The 24,778-nt window shown below is 39.6% G+C and overlaps 20 non-coding genes across 20 annotated transcripts; all 20 read left to right on the top strand.

Annotated features, from left to right (window-relative positions):
* Positions 1-822: 822 nt before the first annotated feature.
* Positions 823-941, top strand: LOC140031123 (5S ribosomal RNA). The gene has a single exon (XR_011835044.1). It is a non-coding gene; the product is annotated as a 5S ribosomal RNA (ribosomal RNA).
* Positions 942-2,079: 1,138 nt separating this feature from the next.
* On the top strand, positions 2,080-2,198 carry LOC140028789 (5S ribosomal RNA). Its single transcript, XR_011832694.1, has one exon. It is a non-coding gene; the product is annotated as a 5S ribosomal RNA (ribosomal RNA).
* Positions 2,199-3,332: 1,134 nt separating this feature from the next.
* LOC140031124 (5S ribosomal RNA) lies at positions 3,333-3,451 on the top strand. The gene has a single exon (XR_011835045.1). It is a non-coding gene; the product is annotated as a 5S ribosomal RNA (ribosomal RNA).
* Positions 3,452-4,590: 1,139 nt separating this feature from the next.
* Positions 4,591-4,709, top strand: LOC140028901 (5S ribosomal RNA). Its single transcript, XR_011832806.1, has one exon. It is a non-coding gene; the product is annotated as a 5S ribosomal RNA (ribosomal RNA).
* A 1,133-nt stretch (positions 4,710-5,842) lies between these two features.
* Positions 5,843-5,961, top strand: LOC140031311 (5S ribosomal RNA). The gene has a single exon (XR_011835232.1). It is a non-coding gene; the product is annotated as a 5S ribosomal RNA (ribosomal RNA).
* A 1,136-nt stretch (positions 5,962-7,097) lies between these two features.
* Positions 7,098-7,216, top strand: LOC140029012 (5S ribosomal RNA). Its single transcript, XR_011832917.1, has one exon. It is a non-coding gene; the product is annotated as a 5S ribosomal RNA (ribosomal RNA).
* A 1,121-nt stretch (positions 7,217-8,337) lies between these two features.
* LOC140031125 (5S ribosomal RNA) lies at positions 8,338-8,456 on the top strand. Its single transcript, XR_011835046.1, has one exon. It is a non-coding gene; the product is annotated as a 5S ribosomal RNA (ribosomal RNA).
* Positions 8,457-9,591: 1,135 nt separating this feature from the next.
* Positions 9,592-9,710, top strand: LOC140031313 (5S ribosomal RNA). The gene has a single exon (XR_011835234.1). It is a non-coding gene; the product is annotated as a 5S ribosomal RNA (ribosomal RNA).
* A 1,135-nt stretch (positions 9,711-10,845) lies between these two features.
* Positions 10,846-10,964, top strand: LOC140029125 (5S ribosomal RNA). Its single transcript, XR_011833029.1, has one exon. It is a non-coding gene; the product is annotated as a 5S ribosomal RNA (ribosomal RNA).
* A 1,122-nt stretch (positions 10,965-12,086) lies between these two features.
* On the top strand, positions 12,087-12,205 carry LOC140030117 (5S ribosomal RNA). Its single transcript, XR_011834031.1, has one exon. It is a non-coding gene; the product is annotated as a 5S ribosomal RNA (ribosomal RNA).
* Positions 12,206-13,326: 1,121 nt separating this feature from the next.
* On the top strand, positions 13,327-13,445 carry LOC140031126 (5S ribosomal RNA). Its single transcript, XR_011835047.1, has one exon. It is a non-coding gene; the product is annotated as a 5S ribosomal RNA (ribosomal RNA).
* Positions 13,446-14,582: 1,137 nt separating this feature from the next.
* On the top strand, positions 14,583-14,701 carry LOC140031103 (5S ribosomal RNA). The gene has a single exon (XR_011835024.1). It is a non-coding gene; the product is annotated as a 5S ribosomal RNA (ribosomal RNA).
* A 1,122-nt stretch (positions 14,702-15,823) lies between these two features.
* Positions 15,824-15,942, top strand: LOC140031469 (5S ribosomal RNA). The gene has a single exon (XR_011835391.1). It is a non-coding gene; the product is annotated as a 5S ribosomal RNA (ribosomal RNA).
* Positions 15,943-17,064: 1,122 nt separating this feature from the next.
* Positions 17,065-17,183, top strand: LOC140031314 (5S ribosomal RNA). The gene has a single exon (XR_011835235.1). It is a non-coding gene; the product is annotated as a 5S ribosomal RNA (ribosomal RNA).
* Positions 17,184-18,305: 1,122 nt separating this feature from the next.
* On the top strand, positions 18,306-18,424 carry LOC140031127 (5S ribosomal RNA). Its single transcript, XR_011835048.1, has one exon. It is a non-coding gene; the product is annotated as a 5S ribosomal RNA (ribosomal RNA).
* A 1,137-nt stretch (positions 18,425-19,561) lies between these two features.
* On the top strand, positions 19,562-19,680 carry LOC140032220 (5S ribosomal RNA). Its single transcript, XR_011836145.1, has one exon. It is a non-coding gene; the product is annotated as a 5S ribosomal RNA (ribosomal RNA).
* A 1,122-nt stretch (positions 19,681-20,802) lies between these two features.
* LOC140032231 (5S ribosomal RNA) lies at positions 20,803-20,921 on the top strand. Its single transcript, XR_011836156.1, has one exon. It is a non-coding gene; the product is annotated as a 5S ribosomal RNA (ribosomal RNA).
* A 1,122-nt stretch (positions 20,922-22,043) lies between these two features.
* Positions 22,044-22,162, top strand: LOC140032242 (5S ribosomal RNA). The gene has a single exon (XR_011836167.1). It is a non-coding gene; the product is annotated as a 5S ribosomal RNA (ribosomal RNA).
* Positions 22,163-23,284: 1,122 nt separating this feature from the next.
* On the top strand, positions 23,285-23,403 carry LOC140030118 (5S ribosomal RNA). Its single transcript, XR_011834032.1, has one exon. It is a non-coding gene; the product is annotated as a 5S ribosomal RNA (ribosomal RNA).
* Positions 23,404-24,524: 1,121 nt separating this feature from the next.
* Positions 24,525-24,643, top strand: LOC140031128 (5S ribosomal RNA). The gene has a single exon (XR_011835049.1). It is a non-coding gene; the product is annotated as a 5S ribosomal RNA (ribosomal RNA).
* Positions 24,644-24,778: the final 135 nt, after the last annotated feature.

A 24,778-nucleotide genomic window follows, 5' to 3' on the forward strand; every position in this document is an offset into this window, starting at 1 on the left:
CGATGAACCCGAAAAGAAAACCGGTCGATTTCGGGTCAACCCGTGGTGACCTGATATGACCCGATATGACCCGTTTACGAGTTAAAAATAATTTAATAAACATAAAAATAATTTTATCTAACTAAACTAAGTTATTCTTTTTTTCAAAGGCATTAATTATTTAATCCTAAACGAATTTATTTAATTTGTGTGAAGTTGAAATTATTATACTTGGACAAATAATATATTATATTATTTTTCACTTTTATATTGTTTTAATTTATTTTATATTTTGCTTGGGATAAAACACTTTTACGGTGTTTAATTTATTTTAGATTTGATTTGGAATCATTTATTTAAATTTTTATTACTTGATTATGTAATTAGTTTTGTGAGAAATTGATTTTATTAGAAATTACAGTGATAAATTAATAAATTAAAATTAAGTTTCGGGTCATTTCGGGTCGACCCGCCGCCCCGTAAACCTGAAATCTTCGGGTTCGGGTCAGCATACCTGACCCGTCACGGGTTGGCGGGTCGGGGTTCGGGTCAACAGATTTTCTGGCGGGTCTGTTGACCCGAACCCGACCCGCCAACCTGATTTGGACCCGAATTGCCACCCCTGACTGCAAGCGTGAAGGATTGATTTCATGATAATTTAGAGTTGCGGGATGAGGGAAAAAAACAGGGTGCAAATCAATAACAAAAAAAAAATAAAGTAAATAAATAAAAGGATAAGAGGAAAATGCTTGAATTGACGCTTAAAATGAATTTCGGTCTAGAAAAGCCACACTGCTTCGCAGGACGGGGTAGTTTAAAAGAATAAAGCGAAAGGAACATGGCGGGTGCGACCATACCAGCACTAATGCACCGGATCCCATCAGAACTCCGAAGTTAAGCGTGCTTGGGCGAGAGTGGTACTAGGATGGGTGACCCCCTTGGAAGTCCTCGTGTTGCACCCCTCTCTTTTTTTTGTTTCGAAATCCAAATTTTCTATTCGTTCTTTATCCTGTAGTAATTTAGCTCCGTCGGAACGATTGCTTTATATTTTGCTTCTTGTCGAAGCATGAAGGCGGGTCTGAAGGCGCGAGACAAATCAGGAACGGTACGGCTCGACCAAAGCCCGGATCGTCGCTCAAATTTGTCGGCGCAAATGTATCACCGCAACTAGGGGTGGCAATTTTCGACACGACCTGAAAACACGACACGAGCCTAACACGAAATTAATGGGTTTGGGTTGAGGTTTCGGGAATTCGGGTCAGAATCGGGTTGGACCCGATGAACCCGAAAAGAAAACCGGTCGATTTCGGGTCAACCCGTGGTGACCTGATATGACCCGATATGACCCGTTTACGAGTTAAAAATAATTTAATAAACATAAAAATAATTTTATCTAACTAAACTAAGTTATTCTTTTTTTCAAAGGCATTAATTACTTAATCCTAAACGAATTTATTTAATTTGCGTGAAGTTGAAATTATTATACTTGGACAAATAATATATTATATTATTTTTCACTTTTATATTGTTTTAATTTATTTTATATTTTGCTTGGGATAAAACACTTTTACGGTGTTTAATTTATTTTAGATTTGATTTGGAATCATTTATTTAAATTTTTATTACTTGATTATGTAATTAGTTTTGTGGGAAATTGATTTTATTAGAAATTACAGTGATAAATTAATAAATTAAAATTAAGTTTCGGGTCATTTCGGGTCGACCCGCCGCCCCGTAAACCTGAAATCTTCGGGTTCGGGTCAGCATACCTGACCCGTCACGGGTTGGCGGGTCGGGGTTCGGGTCAACAGATTTTTTTGGCGGGTCTGTTGACCCGAACCCGACCCGCCAACCTGATTTGGACTCGAATTGCCACCCCTAACTGCAAGCGTGAAGTATTGATTTCATGATAATTTAGAGTTGCGGGATGAGGGAAAAAAACAGGGTGCAAATCAATAACAAAAAAAAAAATAAAGTAAATAAATAAAAGGATAATTGGAAAATGCTTGAATTGACGCTTAAAATGAATTTCGGTCTAGAAAAGCCACACTGCTTCGCAGGACGGGGTAGTTTAAAAGAATAAAGCGAAAGGAACATGGCGGGTGCGACCATACCAGCACTAATGCACCGGATCCCATCAGAACTCCGAAGTTAAGCGTGCTTGGGCGAGAGTAGTACTAGGATGGGTGACCCCCTGGGAAGTCCTCGTGTTGCACCCCTCTCTTTTTTGTTTCGAAATCCAAATTTCCTATTCGTTCTTTATCCTGTAGTAATTTAGCTCCGTCGGAACGATTGCTTTATATTTTGCTTCTTGTCGAAGCATGAAGGCGGGTCTGAAGGCGCGAGACAAATCAGGAACGGTACGGCTCGACCAAAGCCCGGATCGTCGCTCAAATTTGTCGGCGCAAATGTATCACCGCAACTAGGGGTGGCAATTTTCGACACGACCTGAAAACACGACACGAGCCTAACACGAAATTAATGGGTTTGGGTTGAGGTTTCGGGAATTCGGGTCAGAATCGGGTTGGACCCGATGAACCCGAAAAGAAAACCGGTCGATTTCGGGTCAACCCGTGGTGACCTGATATGACCCGATATGACCCGTTTACGAGTTAAAAATAATTTAATAAACATAAAAATAATTTTATCTAACTAAACTAAGTTATTCTTTTTTTCAAAGGCATTAATTATTTAATCCTAAACGAATTTATTTAATTTGTGTGAAGTTGAAATTATTATACTTGGACAAATAATATATTATATTATTTTTCACTTTTATATTGTTTTAATTTATTTTATATTTTGCTTGGGATAAAACACTTTTACGGTGTTTAATTTATTTTAGATTTGATTTGGAATCATTTATTTAAATTTTTATTACTTGATTATGTAATTAGTTTTGTGAGAAATTGATTTTATTAGAAATTACAGTGATAAATTAATAAATTAAAATTAAGTTTCGGGTCATTTCGGGTCGACCCGCCGCCCCGTAAACCTGAAATCTTCGGGTTCGGGTCAGCATACCTGACCCGTCACGGGTTGGCGGGTCGGGGTTCGGGTCAACAGATTTTCTGGCGGGTCTGTTGACCCGAACCCGACCCGCCAACCTGATTTGGACCCGAATTGCCACCCCTGACTGCAAGCGTGAAGGATTGATTTCATGATAATTTAGAGTTGCGGGATGAGGGAAAAAAACAGGGTGCAAATCAATAACAAAAAAAAAATAAAGTAAATAAATAAAAGGATAAGAGGAAAATGCTTGAATTGACGCTTAAAATGAATTTCGGTCTAGAAAAGCCACACTGCTTCGCAGGACGGGGTAGTTTAAAAGAATAAAGCGAAAGGAACATGGCGGGTGCGACCATACCAGCACTAATGCACCGGATCCCATCAGAACTCCGAAGTTAAGCGTGCTTGGGCGAGAGTGGTACTAGGATGGGTGACCCCCTTGGAAGTCCTCGTGTTGCACCCCTCTCTTTTTTTTGTTTCGAAATCCAAATTTTCTATTCGTTCTTTATCCTGTAGTAATTTAGCTCCGTCGGAACGATTGCTTTATATTTTGCTTCTTGTCGAAGCATGAAGGCGGGTCTGAAGGCGCGAGACAAATCAGGAACGGTACGGCTCGACCAAAGCCCGGATCGTCGCTCAAATTTGTCGGCGCAAATGTATCACCGCAACTAGGGGTGGCAATTTTCGACACGACCTGAAAACACGACACGAGCCTAACACGAAATTAATGGGTTTGGGTTGAGGTTTCGGGAATTCGGGTCAGAATCGGGTTGGACCCGATGAACCCGAAAAGAAAACCGGTCGATTTCGGGTCAACCCGTGGTGACCTGATATGACCCGATATGACCCGTTTACGAGTTAAAAATAATTTAATAAACATAAAAATAATTTTATCTAACTAAACTAAGTTATTCTTTTTTTCAAAGGCATTAATTACTTAATCCTAAACGAATTTATTTAATTTGCGTGAAGTTGAAATTATTATACTTGGACAAATAATATATTATATTATTTTTCACTTTTATATTGTTTTAATTTATTTTATATTTTGCTTGGGATAAAACACTTTTACGGTGTTTAATTTATTTTAGATTTGATTTGGAATCATTTATTTAAATTTTTATTACTTGATTATGTAATTAGTTTTGTGGGAAATTGATTTTATTAGAAATTACAGTGATAAATTAATAAATTAAAATTAAGTTTCGGGTCATTTCGGGTCGACCCGCCGCCCCGTAAACCTGAAATCTTCGGGTTCGGGTCAGCATACCTGACCCGTCACGGGTTGGCGGGTCGGGGTTCGGGTCAACAGATTTTTTTGGCGGGTCTGTTGACCCGAACCCGACCCGCCAACCTGATTTGGACTCGAATTGCCACCCCTAACTGCAAGCGTGAAGTATTGATTTCATGATAATTTAGAGTTGCGGGATGAGGGAAAAAAACAGGGTGCAAATCAATAACAAAAAAAAAAAATAAAGTAAATAAATAAAAGGATAATTGGAAAATGCTTGAATTGACGCTTAAAATGAATTTCGGTCTAGAAAAGCCACACTGCTTCGCAGGACGGGGTAGTTTAAAAGAATAAAGCGAAAGGAACATGGCGGGTGCGACCATACCAGCACTAATGCACCGGATCCCATCAGAACTCCGAAGTTAAGCGTGCTTGGGCGAGAGTAGTACTAGGATGGGTGACCCCCTGGGAAGTCCTCGTGTTGCACCCCTCTCTTTTTTGTTTCGAAATCCAAATTTCCTATTCGTTCTTTATCCTGTAGTAATTTAGCTCCGTCGGAACGATTGCTTTATATTTTGCTTCTTGTCGAAGCATGAAGGCGGGTCTGAAGGCGCGAGACAAATCAGGAACGGTACGGCTCGACCAAAGCCCGGATCGTCGCTCAAATTTGTCGGCGCAAATGTATCACCGCAACTAGGGGTGGCAATTTTCGACACGACCTGAAAACACGACACGAGCCTAACACGAAATTAATGGGTTTGGGTTGAGGTTTCGGGAATTCGGGTCAGAATCGGGTTGGACCCGATGAACCCGAAAAGAAAACCGGTCGATTTCGGGTCAACCCGTGGTGACCTGATATGACCCGATATGACCCGTTTACGAGTTAAAAATAATTTAATAAACATAAAAATAATTTTATCTAACTAAACTAAGTTATTCTTTTTTTCAAAGGCATTAATTATTTAATCCTAAACGAATTTATTTAATTTGTGTGAAGTTGAAATTATTATACTTGGACAAATAATATATTATATTATTTTTCACTTTTATATTGTTTTAATTTATTTTATATTTTGCTTGGGATAAAACACTTTTACGGTGTTTAATTTATTTTAGATTTGATTTGGAATCATTTATTTAAATTTTTATTACTTGATTATGTAATTAGTTTTGTGAGAAATTGATTTTATTAGAAATTACAGTGATAAATTAATAAATTAAAATTAAGTTTCGGGTCATTTCGGGTCGACCCGCCGCCCCGTAAACCTGAAATCTTCGGGTTCGGGTCAGCATACCTGACCCGTCACGGGTTGGCGGGTCGGGGTTCGGGTCAACAGATTTTCTGGCGGGTCTGTTGACCCGAACCCGACCCGCCAACCTGATTTGGACCCGAATTGCCACCCCTGACTGCAAGCGTGAAGGATTGATTTCATGATAATTTAGAGTTGCGGGATGAGGGAAAAAAACAGGGTGCAAATCAATAACAAAAAAAAATAAAGTAAATAAATAAAAGGATAAGAGGAAAATGCTTGAATTGACGATTAAAATGAATTTCGGTCTAGAAAAGCCACACTGCTTCGCAGGACGGGATAGTTTAAAAGAATAAAGCGAAAGGAACATGGCGGGTGCGACCATACCAGCACTAATGCACCGGATCCCATCAGAACTCCGAAGTTAAGCGTGCTTGGGCGAGAGTGGTACTAGGATGGGTGACCCCCTGGGAAGTCCTCGTGTTGCACCACTCTCTTTTTTGTTTCGAAATCCAAATTTCCTATTCGTTCTTTATCCTGTAGTAATTTAGCTCCGTCGGAACGATTGCTTTATATTTTGCTTCTTGTCGAAGCATGAAGGCGGGTCTGAAGGCGCGAGACAAATCAGGAACGGTACGGCTCGACCAAAGCCCGGATCGTCGCTCAAATTTGTCGGCGCAAATGTATCACCGCAACTAGGGGTGGCAATTTTCGACACGACCTGAAAACACGACACGAGACTAACACGAAATTAATGGGTTTGGGTTGAGGTTTCGGGAATTCGGGTCAGAATCGGGTTGGACCCGATGAACCCGAAAAGAAAACCGGTCGATTTCGGGTCAACCCGTGGTGACCTGATATGACCCGATATGACCCGTTTACGAGTTAAAAATAATTTAATAAACATAAAAATAATTTTATCTAACTAAACTAAGTTATTCTTTTTTTCAAAGGCATTAATTACTTAATCCTAAACGAATTTATTTAATTTGCGTGAAGTTGAAATTATTATACTTGGACAAATAATATATTATATTATTTTTCACTTTTATATTGTTTTAATTTATTTTATATTTTGCTTGGGATAAAACACTTTTACGGTGTTTAATTTATTTTAGATTTGATTTGGAATCATTTATTTAAATTTTTATTACTTGATTATGTAATTAGTTTTGTGGGAAATTGATTTTATTAGAAATTACAGTGATAAATTAATAAATTAAAATTAAGTTTCGGGTCATTTCGGGTCGACCCGCCGCCCCGTAAACCTGAAATCTTCGGGTTCGGGTCAGCATACCTGACCCGTCACGGGTTGGCGGGTCGGGGTTCGGGTCAACAGATTTTTTTGGCGGGTCTGTTGACCCGAACCCGACCCGCCAACCTGATTTGGACTCGAATTGCCACCCCTAACTGCAAGCGTGAAGTATTGATTTCATGATAATTTAGAGTTGCGGGATGAGGGAAAAAAACAGGGTGCAAATCAATAACAAAAAAAAAAATAAAGTAAATAAATAAAAGGATAATTGGAAAATGCTTGAATTGACGCTTAAAATGAATTTCGGTCTAGAAAAGCCACACTGCTTCGCAGGACGGGGTAGTTTAAAAGAATAAAGCGAAAGGAACATGGCGGGTGCGACCATACCAGCACTAATGCACCGGATCCCATCAGAACTCCGAAGTTAAGCGTGCTTGGGCGAGAGTAGTACTAGGATGGGTGACCCCCTGGGAAGTCCTCGTGTTGCACCCCTCTCTTTTTTGTTTCGAAATCCAAATTTCCTATTCGTTCTTTATCCTGTAGTAATTTAGCTCCGTCGGAACGATTGCTTTATATTTTGCTTCTTGTCGAAGCATGAAGGCGGGTCTGAAGGCGCGAGACAAATCAGGAACGGTACGGCTCGACCAAAGCCCGGATCGTCACTCAAATTTGTCGGCGCAAATGTATCACCGCAACTAGGGGTGGCAATTTTCGACACGACACGAACCTAACACGAAATTAATGGGTTTGGGTTGAGGTTTCGGGAATTCGGGTCAGAATCGGGTTGGACCCGATGAACCCGAAAAGAAAACCGGTCGATTTCGGGTCAACCCGTGGTGACCTGATATGACCCGATATGACCCGTTTACGAATTAAAAATAATTTAATAAACATAAAAATAATTTTATCTAACTAAACTAAGTTATTCTTTTTTTCAAAGGCATTAATTACTTAATCCTAAACGAATTTATTTAATTTGTGTGAAGTTGAAATTATTATACTTGGACAAATAATATATTATATTATTTTTCACTTTTGTATTGTTTTAATTTATTTTATATTTTGCTTGGGATAAAACACTTTTACGGTGTTTAATTTATTTTAGATTTGATTTGGAATCATTTATTTAAATTTTTATTACTTGATTATGTAATTAGTTTTGTGAGAAATTGATTTTATTAGAAATTACAGTGATAAATTAATAAATTAAAATTAAGTTTCGGGTCATTTCGGGTCGACCCGCCGCCCCGTAAACCTGAAATCTTCGGGTTCGGGTCAGCATACCTGACCCGTCACGGGTTGGCGGGTCGGGGTTCGGGTCAACAGATTTTCTGGCGGGTCTGTTGACCCGAACCCGACCCGCCAACCTGATTTGGACCCGAATTGCCACCCCTGACTGCAAGCGTGAAGGATTGATTTCATGATAATTTAGAGTTGCGGGATGAGGGAAAAAAACAGGGTGCAAATCAATAACAAAAAAAAAATAAAGTAAATAAATAAAAGGATAAGAGGAAAATGCTTGAATTGACGCTTAAAATGAATTTCGGTCTAGAAAAGCCACACTGCTTCGCAGGACGGGGTAGTTTAAAAGAATAAAGCGAAAGGAACATGGCGGGTGCGACCATACCAGCACTAATGCACCGGATCCCATCAGAACTCCGAAGTTAAGCGTGCTTGGGCGAGAGTGGTACTAGGATGGGTGACCCCCTTGGAAGTCCTCGTGTTGCACCCCTCTCTTTTTTTTGTTTCGAAATCCAAATTTTCTATTCGTTCTTTATCCTGTAGTAATTTAGCTCCGTCGGAACGATTGCTTTATATTTTGCTTCTTGTCGAAGCATGAAGGCGGGTCTGAAGGCGCGAGACAAATCAGGAACGGTACGGCTCGACCAAAGCCCGGATCGTCGCTCAAATTTGTCGGCGCAAATGTATCACCGCAACTAGGGGTGGCAATTTTCGACACGACCTGAAAACACGACACGAGCCTAACACGAAATTAATGGGTTTGGGTTGAGGTTTCGGGAATTCGGGTCAGAATCGGGTTGGACCCGATGAACCCGAAAAGAAAACCGGTCGATTTCGGGTCAACCCGTGGTGACCTGATATGACCCGATATGACCCGTTTACGAGTTAAAAATAATTTAATAAACATAAAAATAATTTTATCTAACTAAACTAAGTTATTCTTTTTTTCAAAGGCATTAATTACTTAATCCTAAACGAATTTATTTAATTTGCGTGAAGTTGAAATTATTATACTTGGACAAATAATATATTATATTATTTTTCACTTTTATATTGTTTTAATTTATTTTATATTTTGCTTGGGATAAAACACTTTTACGGTGTTTAATTTATTTTAGATTTGATTTGGAATCATTTATTTAAATTTTTATTACTTGATTATGTAATTAGTTTTGTGAGAAATTGATTTTATTAGAAATTACAGTGATAAATTAATAAATTAAAATTAAGTTTCGGGTCATTTCGGGTCGACCCGCCGCCCCGTAAACCTGAAATCTTCGGGTTCGGGTCAGCATACCTGACCCGTCACGGGTTGGCGGGTCGGGGTTCGGGTCAACAGATTTTCTGGCGGGTCTGTTGACCCGAACCCGACCCGCCAACCTGATTTGGACCCGAATTGCCACCCCTGACTGCAAGCGTGAAGGATTGATTTCATGATAATTTAGAGTTGCGGGATGAGGGAAAAAAACAGGGTGCAAATCAATAACAAAAAAAAATAAAGTAAATAAATAAAAGGATAAGAGGAAAATGCTTGAATTGACGATTAAAATGAATTTCGGTCTAGAAAAGCCACACTGCTTCGCAGGACGGGATAGTTTAAAAGAATAAAGCGAAAGGAACATGGCGGGTGCGACCATACCAGCACTAATGCACCGGATCCCATCAGAACTCCGAAGTTAAGCGTGCTTGGGCGAGAGTGGTACTAGGATGGGTGACCCCCTGGGAAGTCCTCGTGTTGCACCACTCTCTTTTTTGTTTCGAAATCCAAATTTCCTATTCGTTCTTTATCCTGTAGTAATTTAGCTCCGTCGGAACGATTGCTTTATATTTTGCTTCTTGTCGAAGCATGAAGGCGGGTCTGAAGGCGCGAGACAAATCAGGAACGGTACGGCTCGACCAAAGCCCGGATCGTCGCTCAAATTTGTCGGCGCAAATGTATCACCGCAACTAGGGGTGGCAATTTTCGACACGACCTGAAAACACGACACGAGACTAACACGAAATTAATGGGTTTGGGTTGAGGTTTCGGGAATTCGGGTCAGAATCGGGTTGGACCCGATGAACCCGAAAAGAAAACCGGTCGATTTCGGGTCAACCCGTGGTGACCTGATATGACCCGATATGACCCGTTTACGAGTTAAAAATAATTTAATAAACATAAAAATAATTTTATCTAACTAAACTAAGTTATTCTTTTTTTCAAAGGCATTAATTACTTAATCCTAAACGAATTTATTTAATTTGCGTGAAGTTGAAATTATTATACTTGGACAAATAATATATTATATTATTTTTCACTTTTATATTGTTTTAATTTATTTTATATTTTGCTTGGGATAAAACACTTTTACGGTGTTTAATTTATTTTAGATTTGATTTGGAATCATTTATTTAAATTTTTATTACTTGATTATGTAATTAGTTTTGTGGGAAATTGATTTTATTAGAAATTACAGTGATAAATTAATAAATTAAAATTAAGTTTCGGGTCATTTCGGGTCGACCCGCCGCCCCGTAAACCTGAAATCTTCGGGTTCGGGTCAGCATACCTGACCCGTCACGGGTTGGCGGGTCGGGGTTCGGGTCAACAGATTTTTTTGGCGGGTCTGTTGACCCGAACCCGACCCGCCAACCTGATTTGGACTCGAATTGCCACCCCTAACTGCAAGCGTGAAGTATTGATTTCATGATAATTTAGAGTTGCGGGATGAGGGAAAAAAACAGGGTGCAAATCAATAACAAAAAAAAAATAAAGTAAATAAATAAAAGGATAATTGGAAAATGCTTGAATTGACGCTTAAAATGAATTTCGGTCTAGAAAAGCCACACTGCTTCGCAGGACGGGGTAGTTTAAAAGAATAAAGCGAAAGGAACATGGCGGGTGCGACCATACCAGCACTAATGCACCGGATCCCATCAGAACTCCGAAGTTAAGCGTGCTTGGGCGAGAGTAGTACTAGGATGGGTGACCCCCTGGGAAGTCCTCGTGTTGCACCCCTCTCTTTTTTGTTTCGAAATCCAAATTTCCTATTCGTTCTTTATCCTGTAGTAATTTAGCTCCGTCGGAACGATTGCTTTATATTTTGCTTCTTGTCGAAGCATGAAGGCGGGTCTGAAGGCGCGAGACAAATCAGGAACGGTACGGCTCGACCAAAGCCCGGATCGTCACTCAAATTTGTCGGCGCAAATGTATCACCGCAACTAGGGGTGGCAATTTTCGACACGACACGAACCTAACACGAAATTAATGGGTTTGGGTTGAGGTTTCGGGAATTCGGGTCAGAATCGGGTTGGACCCGATGAACCCGAAAAGAAAACCGGTCGATTTCGGGTCAACCCGTGGTGACCTGATATGACCCGATATGACCCGTTTACGAATTAAAAATAATTTAATAAACATAAAAATAATTTTATCTAACTAAACTAAGTTATTCTTTTTTTCAAAGGCATTAATTACTTAATCCTAAACGAATTTATTTAATTTGTGTGAAGTTGAAATTATTATACTTGGACAAATAATATATTATATTATTTTTCACTTTTGTATTGTTTTAATTTATTTTATATTTTGCTTGGGATAAAACACTTTTACGGTGTTTAATTTATTTTAGATTTGATTTGGAATCATTTATTTAAATTTTTATTACTTGATTATGTAATTAGTTTTGTGAGAAATTGATTTTATTAGAAATTACAGTGATAAATTAATAAATTAAAATTAAGTTTCGGGTCATTTCGGGTCGACCCGCCGCCCCGTAAACCTGAAATCTTCGGGTTCGGGTCAGCATACCTGACCCGTCACGGGTTGGCGGGTCGGGGTTCGGGTCAACAGATTTTCTGGCGGGTCTGTTGACCCGAACCCGACCCGCCAACCTGATTTGGACCCGAATTGCCACCCCTGACTGCAAGCGTGAAGGATTGATTTCATGATAATTTAGAGTTGCGGGATGAGGGAAAAAAACAGGGTGCAAATCAATAACAAAAAAAAATATAAAGTAAATAAATAAAAGGATAAGAGGAAAATGCTTGAATTGACGCTTAAAATGAATTTCGGTCTAGAAAAGCCACACTGCTTCGCAGGACGGGGTAGTTTAAAAGAATAACGCGAAAGGAACATGGCGGGTGCGATCATACCAGCGCTAATGCACCGGATCCCATCAGAACTCCGAAGTTAAGCGTGCTTGGGCGAGAGTAGTACTAGGATGGGTGACCCCCTGGGAAGTCCTCGTGTTGCACCCCTCTCTTTTTTGTTTCGAAATCCAAATTTCCTATTCGTTCTTTATCCTGTAGTAATTTAGCTCCGTCGGAACGATTGCTTAATATTTTGCTTCTTGTCGAAGCGTGAAGGAGGATCTGAAGGCGCGAGACAAATCAGGAACGGTACGGCTCGATCAAAGCCCGGATCGTCGCTCAAATTTGTCGGCGCAAATGTATCACCGCAACTAGGGGTGGCAATTTTCGACACGACACGAACCTAACACGAAATTAATGGGTTTGGGTTGAGGTTTCGGGAATTCGGGTCAGAATCGGGTTGGACCCGATGAACCCGAAAAGAAAACCGGTCGATTTCGGGTCAACCCGTGGTGACCTGATATGACCCGATATGACCCGTTTACGAATTAAAAATAATTTAATAAACATAAAAATAATTTTATCTAACTAAACTAAGTTATTCTTTTTTTCAAAGGCATTAATTACTTAATCCTAAACGAATTTATTTAATTTGTGTGAAGTTGAAATTATTATACTTGGACAAATAATATATTATATTATTTTTCACTTTTGTATTGTTTTAATTTATTTTATATTTTGCTTGGGATAAAACACTTTTACGGTGTTTAATTTATTTTAGATTTGATTTGGAATCATTTATTTAAATTTTTATTACTTGATTATGTAATTAGTTTTGTGAGAAATTGATTTTATTAGAAATTACAGTGATAAATTAATAAATTAAAATTAAGTTTCGGGTCATTTCGGGTCGACCCGCCGCCCCGTAAACCTGAAATCTTCGGGTTCGGGTCAGCATACCTGACCCGTCACGGGTTGGCGGGTCGGGGTTCGGGTCAACAGATTTTCTGGCGGGTCTGTTGACCCGAACCCGACCCGCCAACCTGATTTGGACCCGAATTGCCACCCCTGACTGCAAGCGTGAAGGATTGATTTCATGATAATTTAGAGTTGCGGGATGAGGGAAAAAAACAGGGTGCAAATCAATAACAAAAAAAAAATAAAGTAAATAAATAAAAGGATAAGAGGAAAATGCTTGAATTGACGCTTAAAATGAATTTCGGTCTAGAAAAGCCACACTGCTTCGCAGGACGGGGTAGTTTAAAAGAATAAAGCGAAAGGAACATGGCGGGTGCGACCATACCAGCACTAATGCACCGGATCCCATCAGAACTCCGAAGTTAAGCGTGCTTGGGCGAGAGTGGTACTAGGATGGGTGACCCCCTTGGAAGTCCTCGTGTTGCACCCCTCTCTTTTTTTTGTTTCGAAATCCAAATTTTCTATTCGTTCTTTATCCTGTAGTAATTTAGCTCCGTCGGAACGATTGCTTTATATTTTGCTTCTTGTCGAAGCATGAAGGCGGGTCTGAAGGCGCGAGACAAATCAGGAACGGTACGGCTCGACCAAAGCCCGGATCGTCGCTCAAATTTGTCGGCGCAAATGTATCACCGCAACTAGGGGTGGCAATTTTCGACACGACCTGAAAACACGACACGAGCCTAACACGAAATTAATGGGTTTGGGTTGAGGTTTCGGGAATTCGGGTCAGAATCGGGTTGGACCCGATGAACCCGAAAAGAAAACCGGTCGATTTCGGGTCAACCCGTGGTGACCTGATATGACCCGATATGACCCGTTTACGAGTTAAAAATAATTTAATAAACATAAAAATAATTTTATCTAACTAAACTAAGTTATTCTTTTTTTCAAAGGCATTAATTACTTAATCCTAAACGAATTTATTTAATTTGTGTGAAGTTGAAATTATTATACTTGGACAAATAATATATTATATTATTTTTCACTTTTATATTGTTTTAATTTATTTTATATTTTGCTTGGGATAAAACACTTTTACGGTGTTTAATTTATTTTAGATTTGATTTGGAATCATTTATTTAAATTTTTATTAGTTGATTATGTAATTAGTTTTGTGAGAAATTGATTTTATTAGAAATTACAGTGATAAATTAATAAATTAAAATTAAGTTTCGGGTCATTTCGGGTCTACCCGCCGCCCCGTAAACCTGAAATCTTCGGGTTCGGGTCAGCATACCTGACCCGTCACGGGTTGGCGGGTCGGGGTTCGGGTTAACAGATTTTCTGGCGGGTCTGTTGACCCGAACCCGACCCGCCAACCTGATTTGGACCCGAATTGCCACCCCTGACTGCAAGCGTGAAGGATTGATTTCATGATAATTTAGAGTTGCGGGATGAGGGAAAAAAACAGGGTGCAAATCAATAACAAAAAAAAATATAAAGTAAATAAATAAAAGGATAAGAGGAAAATGCTTGAATTGACGCTTAAAATGAATTTCGGTCTAGAAAAGCCACACTGCTTCGCAGGACGGGGTAGTTTAAAAGAATAACGCGAAAGGAACATGGCGGGTGCGATCATACCAGCACTAATGCACCGGATCCCAGCAGAACTCCGAAGTTAAGCGTGCTTGGGCGAGAGTAGTACTAGGATGGGTGACCCCCTGGGAAGTCCTCGTGTTGCACCCCTCTCTTTTTTGTTTCGAAATCCAAATTTCCTATTCGTTGTTTATCCTGTAGTAATTTAGCTCCGTCGGAACGATTGCTTAATATTTTGCTTCTTGTCGAAGCGTGAAGGAGGATCTGAAGGCGCGAGACAAATCAGGAACGGTACGGCTCGATCAAAGCCCGGATCGTCGCTCAAATTTGTCGGCGCAAATGTATCACCGCAACTAGGGGTGGCAATTTTCGACACAACACGAACCTAACACGAAATTAATGGGTTTGGGTTGAGGTTTCGGGAATTCGGGTCAGAATCGGGTTGGACCCGATGAACCCGAAAAGAAAACCGGTCGATTTCGGGTCAACCCGTGGTGACCTGATATGACCCGATATGACCCGTTTACGAATTAAAAATAATTTAATAAACATAAAAATAATTTTATCTAACTAAACTAAGTTATTCTTTTTTTCAAAGGCATTAATTACTTAATCCTAAACGAATTTATTTAATTTGTGTGAAGTTGAAATTATTATACTTGGACAAATAATATATTATATTATTTTTCACTTTTGTATTGTTTTAATTTATTTTATATTTTGCTTGGGATAAAACACTTTTACGGTGTTTAATTTATTTTAGATTTGATTTGGAATCATTTATTTAAATTTTTATTACTTGATTATGTAATTAGTTTTGTGAGAAATTGATTTTATTAGAAATTACAGTGATAAATTAATAAATTAAAATTAAGTTTCGGGTCATTTCGGGTCGACCCGCCGCCCCGTAAACCTGAAATTTTCGGGTTCGGGTCAGCATACCTGACCCGTCACGGGTTGGCGGGTCGGGGTTCGGGTCAACAGATTTTCTGGCGGGTCTGTTGACCCGAACCCGACCCGCCAACCTGATTTGGACCCGAATTGCCACCCCTAACTGCAAGCGTGAAGGATTGATTTCATGATAATTTAGAGTTGCGGGATGAGGGAAAAAAACAGGGTGCAAATCAATAACAAAAAAATATATAAAGTAAATAAATAAAAGGATAAGAGGAAAATGCTTGAATTGACGCTTAAAATGAATTTCGGTCTAGAAAAGCCACACTGCTTCGCAGGACGGGGTAGTTTAAAAGAATAACGCGAAAGGAACATGGCGGGTGCGATCATACCAGCACTAATGCACCGGATCCCATCAGAACTACGAAGTTAAGCGTGCTTGGGCGAGAGTAGTACTAGGATGGGTGACCCCCTGGGAAGTCCTCGTGTTGCACCCCTCTCTTTTTTGTTTCGAAATCCAAATTTCCTATTCGTTCTTTATCCTGTAGTAATTTAGCTCCGTCGGAACGATTGCTTAATATTTTGCTTCTTGTCGAAGCGTGAAGGAGGATCTGAAGGCGCGAGACAAATCAGGAACGGTACGGCTCGATCAAAGCCCGGATCGTCGCTCAAATTTGTCGGCGCAAATGTATCACCGCAACTAGGGGTGGCAATTTTCGACACGACACGAACCTAACACGAAATTAATGGGTTTGGGTTGAGGTTTCGGGAATTCGGGTCAGAATCGGGTTGGACCCGATGAACCCGAAAAGAAAACCGGTCGATTTCGGGTCAACCCGTGGTGACCTGATATGACCCGATACGACCCGTTTACGAATTAAAAATAATTTAATAAACATAAAAATAATTTTATCTAACTAAACTAAGTTATTCTTTTTTTCAAAGGCATTAATTACTTAATCCTAAACGAATTTATTTAATTTGTGTGAAGTTGAAATTATTATACTTGGACAAATAATATATTATATTATTTTTCACTTTTGTATTGTTTTAATTTATTTTATATTTTGCTTGGGATAAAACACTTTTACGGTGTTTAATTTATTTTAGATTTGATTTGGAATCATTTATTTAAATTTTTATTACTTGATTATGTAATTAGTTTTGTGAGAAATTGATTTTATTAGAAATTACAGTGATAAATTAATAAATTAAAATTAAGTTTCGGGTCATTTCGGGTCGACCCGCCGCCCCGTAAACCTGAAATCTTCGGGTTCGGGTCAGCATACCTGACCCGTCACGGGTTGGCGGGTCGGGGTTCGGGTCAACAGATTTTCTGGCGGGTCTGTTGACCCGAACCCGACCCGCCAACCTGATTTGGACCCGAATTGCCACCCCTGACTGCAAGCGTGAAGGATTGATTTCATGATAATTTAGAGTTGCGGGATGAGGGAAAAAAACAGGGTGCAAATCAATAACAAAAAAATATATAAAGTAAATAAATAAAAGGATAAGAGGAAAATGCTTGAATTGACGCTTAAAATGAATTTCGGTCTAGAAAAGCCACACTGCTTCGCAGGACGGGGTAGTTTAAAAGAATAACGCGAAAGGAACATGGCGGGTGCGATCATACCAGCACTAATGCACCGGATCCCATCAGAACTCCGAAGTTAAGCGTGCTTGGGCGAGAGTAGTACTAGGATGGGTGACCCCCTGGGATGTCCTCGTGTTGCACCCCTCTCTTTTTTGTTTCGAAATCCAAATTTCCTATTCGTTCTTTATCCTGTAGTAATTTAGCTCCGTCGGAACGATTGCTTAATATTTTGCTTCTTGTCGAAGCGTGAAGGAGGATCTGAAGGCGCGAGACAAATCAGGAACGGTACGGCTCGATCAAAGCCCGGATCGTCGCTCAAATTTGTCGGCGCAAATGTATCACCGCAACTAGGGGTGGCAATTTTCGACACGACACGAACCTAACACGAAATTAATGGGTTTGGGTTGAGGTTTCGGGAATTCGGGTCAGAATCGGGTTGGACCCGATGAACCCGAAAAGAAAACCGGTCGATTTCGGGTCAACCCGTGGTGACCTGATATGACCCGATATGACCCGTTTACGAATTAAAAATAATTTAATAAACATAAAAATAATTTTATCTAACTAAACTAAGTTATTCTTTTTTTCAAAGGCATTAATTACTTAATCCTAAACGAATTTATTTAATTTGTGTGAAGTTGAAATTATTATACTTGGACAAATAATATATTATATTATTTTTCACTTTTGTATTGTTTTAATTTATTTTATATTTTGCTTGGGATAAAACACTTTTACGGTGTTTAATTTATTTTAGATTTGATTTGGAATCATTTATTTAAATTTTTATTACTTGATTATGTAATTAGTTTTGTGAGAAATTGATTTTATTAGAAATTACAGTGATAAATTAATAAATTAAAATTAAGTTTCGGGTCATTTCGGGTCGACCCGCCGCCCCGTAAACCTGAAATTTTCGGGTTCGGGTCAGCATACCTGACCCGTCACGGGTTGGCGGGTCGGGGTTCGGGTCAACAGATTTTCTGGCGGGTCTGTTGACCCGAACCCGACCCGCCAACCTGATTTGGACCCGAATTGCCACCCCTAACTGCAAGCGTGAAGGATTGATTTCATGATAATTTAGAGTTGCGGGATGAGGGAAAAAAACAGGGTGCAAATCAATAACAAAAAAATATATAAAGTAAATAAATAAAAGGATAAGAGGAAAATGCTTGAATTGACGCTTAAAATGAATTTCGGTCTAGAAAAGCCACACTGCTTCGCAGGACGGGGTAGTTTAAAAGAATAAAGCGAAAGGAACATGGCGGGTGCGACCATACCAGCACTAATGCACCGGATCCCATCAGAACTCCGAAGTTAAGCGTGCTTGGGCGAGAGTGGTACTAGGATGGGTGACCCCCTTGGAAGTCCTCGTGTTGCACCCCTCTCTTTTTTTTGTTTCGAAATCCAAATTTTCTATTCGTTCTTTATCCTGTAGTAATTTAGCTCCGTCGGAACGATTGCTTTATATTTTGCTTCTTGTCGAAGCATGAAGGCGGGTCTGAAGGCGCGAGACAAATCAGGAACGGTACGGCTCGACCAAAGCCCGGATCGTCGCTCAAATTTGTCGGCGCAAATGTATCACCGCAACTAGGGGTGGCAATTTTCGACACGACCTGAAAACACGACACGAGCCTAACACGAAATTAATGGGTTTGGGTTGAGGTTTCGGGAATTCGGGTCAGAATCGGGTTGGACCCGATGAACCCGAAAAGAAAACCGGTCGATTTCGGGTCAACCCGTGGTGACCTGATATGACCCGATATGACCCGTTTACGAGTTAAAAATAATTTAATAAACATAAAAATAATTTTATCTAACTAAACTAAGTTATTCTTTTTTTCAAAGGCATTAATTACTTAATCCTAAACGAATTTATTTAATTTGTGTGAAGTTGAAATTATTATACTTGGACAAATAATATATTATATTATTTTTCACTTTTATATTGTTTTAATTTATTTTATATTTTGCTTGGGATAAAACACTTTTACGGTGTTTAATTTATTTTAGATTTGATTTGGAATCATTTATTTAAATTTTTATTAGTTGATTATGTAATTAGTTTTGTGAGAAATTGATTTTATTAGAAATTACAGTGATAAATTAATAAATTAAAATTAAGTTTCGGGTCATTTCGGGTCTACCCGCCGCCCCGTAAACCTGAAATCTTCGGGTTCGGGTCAGCATACCTGACCCGTCACGGGTTGGCGGGTCGGGGTTCGGGTTAACAGATTTTCTGGCGGGTCTGTTGACCCGAACCCGACCCGCCAACCTGATTTGGACCCGAATTGCCACCCCTGACTGCAAGCGTGAAGGATTGATTTCATGATAATTTAGAGTTGCGGGATGAGGGAAAAAAACAGGGTGCAAATCAATAACAAAAAAAAATATAAAGTAAATAAATAAAAGGATAAGAGGAAAATGCTTGAATTGACGCTTAAAATGAATTTCGGTCTAGAAAAGCCACACTGCTTCGCAGGACGGGGTAGTTTAAAAGAATAACGCGAAAGGAACATGGCGGGTGCGATCATACCAGCACTAATGCACCGGATCCCATCAGAACTCCGAAGTTAAGCGTGCTTGGGCGAGAGTAGTACTAGGATGGGTGACCCCCTGGGAAGTCCTCGTGTTGCACCCCTCTCTTTTTTGTTTCGAAATCCAAATTTCCTATTCGTTCTTTATCCTGTAGTAATTTAGCTCCGTCGGAACGATTGCTTAATATTTTGCTTCTTGTCGAAGCGTGAAGGAGGATCTGAAGGCGCGAGACAAATCAGGAACGGTACGGCTCGATCAAAGCCCGGATCGTCGCTCAAATTTGTCGGCGCAAATGTATCACCGCAACTAGGGGTGGCAATTTTCGACACGACACGAACCTAACACGAAATTAATGGGTTTGGGTTGAGGTTTCGGGAATTCGGGTCAGAATCGGGTTGGACCCGATGAACCCGAAAAGAAAACCGGTCGATTTCGGGTCAACCCGTGGTGACCTGATATGACCCGATATGACCCGTTTACGAATTAAAAATAATTTAATAAACATAAAAATAATTTTATCTAACTAAACTAAGTTATTCTTTTTTTCAAAGGCATTAATTACTTAATCCTAAACGAATTTATTTAATTTGTGTGAAGTTGAAATTATTATACTTGGACAAATAATATATTATATTATTTTTCACTTTTGTATTGTTTTAATTTATTTTATATTTTGCTTGGGATAAAACACTTTTACGGTGTTTAATTTATTTTAGATTTGATTTGGAATCATTTATTTAAATTTTTATTACTTGATTATGTAATTAGTTTTGTGAGAAATTGATTTTATTAGAAATTACAGTGATAAATTAATAAATTAAAATTAAGTTTCGGGTCATTTCGGGTCGACCCGCCGCCCCGTAAACCTGAAATTTTCGGGTTCGGGTCAGCATACCTGACCCGTCACGGGTTGGCGGGTCGGGGTTCGGGTCAACAGATTTTCTGGCGGGTCTGTTGACCCGAACCCGACCCGCCAACCTGATTTGGACCCGAATTGCCACCCCTAACTGCAAGCGTGAAGGATTGATTTCATGATAATTTAGAGTTGCGGGATGAGGGAAAAAAACAGGGTGCAAATCAATAACAAAAAAAAATATAAAGTAAATAAATAAAAGGATAAGAGGAAAATGCTTGAATTGACGCTTAAAATGAATTTCGGTTTAGAAAAGCCACACTGCTTCGCAGGACGGGGTAGTTTAAAAGAATAACGCGAAAGGAACATGGCGGGTGCGATCATACCAGCACTAATGCACCGGATCCCATCAGAACTCCGAAGTTAAGCGTGCTTGGGCGAGAGTAGTACTAGGATGGGTGACCCCCTGGGAAGTCCTCGTGTTGCACCCCTCTCTTTTTTGTTTCGAAATCCAAATTTCCAATTCGTTCTTTATCCTGTAGTAATTTAGCTCCGTCGGAACGATTGCTTAATATTTTGCTTCTTGTCGAAGCGTGAAGGAGGATCTGAAGGCGCGAGACAAATCAGGAACGGTACGGCTCGATCAAAGCCCGGATCGTCGCTCAAATTTGTCGGCGCAAATGTATCACCGCAACTAGGGGTGGCAATTTTCGACACGACACGAACCTAACACGAAATTAATGGGTTTGGGTTGAGGTTTCGGGAATTCGGGTCAGAATCGGGTTGGACCCGATGAACCCGAAAAGAAAACCGGTCGATTTCGGGTCAACCCGTGGTGACCTGATATGACCCGATATGACCCGTTTACGAATTAAAAATAATTTAATAAACATAAAAATAATTTTATCTAACTAAACTAAGTTATTCTTTTTTTCAAAGGCATTAATTACTTAATCCTAAACGAATTTATTTAATTTGTGTGAAGTTGAAATTATTATACTTGGACAAATAATATATTATATTATTTTTCACTTTTGTATTGTTTTAATTTATTTTATATTTTGCTTGGGATAAAACACTTTTACGGTGTTTAATTTATTTTAGATTTGATTTGGAATCATTTATTTAAATTTTTATTACTTGATTATGTAATTAGTTTTGTGAGAAATTGATTTTATTAGAAATTACAGTGATAAATTAATAAATTAAAATTAAGTTTCGGGTCATTTCGGGTCGACCCGCCGCCCCGTAAACCTGAAATCTTCGGGTTCGGGTCAGCATACCTGACCCGTCACGGGTTGGCGGGTCGGGGTTCGGGTCAACAGATTTTCTGGCGGGTCTGTTGACCCGAACCCGACCCGCCAACCTGATTTGGACCCGAATTGCCACCCCTAACTGCAAGCGTGAAGGATTGATTTCATGATAATTTAGAGTTGCGGGATGAGGGAAAAAAACAGGGTGCAAATCAATAACAAAAAAAAATATAAAGTAAATAAATAAAAGGATAAGAGGAAAATGCTTGAATTGACGCTTAAAATGAATTTCGGTCTAGAAAAGCCACACTGCTTCGCAGGACGGGGTAGTTTAAAAGAATAACGCGAAAGGAACATGGCGGGTGCGATCATACCAGCACTAATGCACCGGATCCCATCAGAACTCCGAAGTTAAGCGTGCTTGGGCGAGAGTAGTACTAGGATGGGTGACCCCCTGGGAAGTCCTCGTGTTGCACCCCTCTCTTTTTTGTTTCGAAATCCAAATTTCCTATTCGTTCTTTATCCTGTAGTAATTTAGCTCCGTCGGAACGATTGCTTAATATTTTGCTTCTTGTCGAAGCGTGAAGGAGGATCTGAAGGCGCGAGACAAATCAGGAACGGTACGGCTCGATCAAAGCCCGGATCGTCGCTCAAATTTGTCGGCGCAAATGTATCACCGCAACTAGGGGTGGCAATTTTCGACACGACACGAACCTAACACGAAATTAATGGGTTTGGGTTGAGGTTTCGGGAATTCGGGTCAGAATCGGGTTGGACCCGATGAACCCGAAAAGAAAACTGGTCGATTTCGGGTCAACCCGTGGTGACCTGATATGACCCGATATGACCCGTTTACGAATTAAAAATAATTTAATAAACATAAAAATAATTTTATCTAACTAAACTAAGTTATTCTTTTTTTCAAAGGCATTAATTACTTAATCCTAAACGAATTTATTTAATTTGTGTGAAGTTGAAATTATTATACTTGGACAAATAATATATTATATTATTTTTCACTTTTGTATTGTTTTAATTTATTTTATATTTTGCTTGGGATAAAACACTTTTACGGTGTTTAATTTATTTTAGATTTGATTTGGAATCATTTATTTAAATTTTTATTACTTGATTATGTAATTAGTTTTGTGAGAAATTGATTTTATTAGAAATTACAGTGATAAATTAATAAATTAAAATTAAGTTTCGGGTCATTTCGGGTCGACCCGCCGCCCCGTAAACCTGAAATCTTCGGGTTCGGGTCAGCATACCTGACCCGTCACGGGTTGGCGGGTCGGGGTTCGGGTCAACAGATTTTCTGGCGGGTCTGTTGACCCGAACCCGACCCGCCAACCTGATTTGGACCCGAATTGCCACCCCTGACTGCAAGCGTGAAGGATTGATTTCATGATAATTTAGAGTTGCGGGATGAGGGAAAAAAACAGGGTGCAAATCAATAACAAAAAAAAATATAAAGTAAATAAATAAAAGGATAAGAGGAAAATGCTTGAATTGACGCTTAAAATGAATTTCGGTCTAGAAAAGCCACACTGCTTCGCAGGACGGGGTAGTTTAAAAGAATAACGCGAAAGGAACATGGCGGGTGCGATCATACCAGCGCTAATGCACCGGATCCCATCAGAACTCCGAAGTTAAGCGTGCTTGGGCGAGAGTAGTACTAGGATGGGTGACCCCCTGGGAAGTCCTCGTGTTGCACCCCTCTCTTTTTTGTTTCGAAATCCAAATTTCCTATTCGTTCTTTATCCTGTAGTAATTTAGCTCCGTCGGAACGATTGCTTAATATTTTGCTTCTTGTCGAAGCGTGAAGGAGGATCTGAAGGCGCGAGACAAATCAGGAACGGTACGGCTCGATCAAAGCCCGGATCGTCGCTCAAATTTGTCGGCGCAAATGTATCACCGCAACTAGGGGTGGCAATTTTCGACACGACACGAACCTAACACGAAATTAATGGGTTTGGGTTGAGGTTTCGGGAATTCGGGTCAGAATCGGGTTGGACCCGATGAACCCGAAAAGAAAACCGGTCGATTTCGGGTCAACCCGTGGTGACCTGATATGACCCGATATGACCCGTTTACGAATTAAAAATAATTTAATAAACATAAAAATAATTTTATCTAACTAAACTAAGTTATTCTTTTTTTCAAAGGCATTAATTACTTAATCCTAAACGAATTTATTTAATTTGTGTGAAGTTGAAATTATTATACTTGGACAAATAATATATTATATTATTTTTCACTTTTGTATTGTTTTAATTTATTTTATATTTTGCTTGGGATAAAACACTTTTACGGTGTTTAATTTATTTTAGATTTGATTTGGAATCATTTATTTAAATTTTTATTACTTGATTATGTAATTAGTTTTGTGAGAAATTGATTTTATTAGAAATTACAGTGATAAATTAATAAATTAAAATTAAGTTTCGGGTCATTTCGGGTCGACCCGCCGCCCCGTAAACCTGAAATCTTCGGGTTCGGGTCAGCATACCTGACCCGTCACGGGTTGGCGGGTCGGGGTTCGGGTCAACAGATTTTCTGGCGGGTCTGTTGACCCGAACCCGACCCGCCAACCTGATTTGGACCCGAATTGCCACCCCTGACTGCAAGCGTGAAGGATTGATTTCATGATAATTTAGAGTTGCGGGATGAGGGAAAAAAACAGGGTGCAAATCAATAACAAAAAAAAAATAAAGTAAATAAATAAAAGGATAAGAGGAAAATGCTTGAATTGACGCTTAAAATGAATTTCGGTCTAGAAAAGCCACACTGCTTCGCAGGACGGGGTAGTTTAAAAGAATAAAGCGAAAGGAACATGGCGGGTGCGACCATACCAGCACTAATGCACCGGATCCCATCAGAACTCCGAAGTTAAGCGTGCTTGGGCGAGAGTGGTACTAGGATGGGTGACCCCCTTGGAAGTCCTCGTGTTGCACCCCTCTCTTTTTTTTGTTTCGAAATCCAAATTTTCTATTCGTTCTTTATCCTGTAGTAATTTAGCTCCGTCGGAACGATTGCTTTATATTTTGCTTCTTGTCGAAGCATGAAGGCGGGTCTGAAGGCGCGAGACAAAT

This window comes from Coffea arabica, chromosome 11e (assembly GCF_036785885.1).
Source record: "Coffea arabica cultivar ET-39 chromosome 11e, Coffea Arabica ET-39 HiFi, whole genome shotgun sequence".
In the NCBI taxonomy this organism is placed as follows: domain Eukaryota; kingdom Viridiplantae; phylum Streptophyta; class Magnoliopsida; order Gentianales; family Rubiaceae; genus Coffea; species Coffea arabica.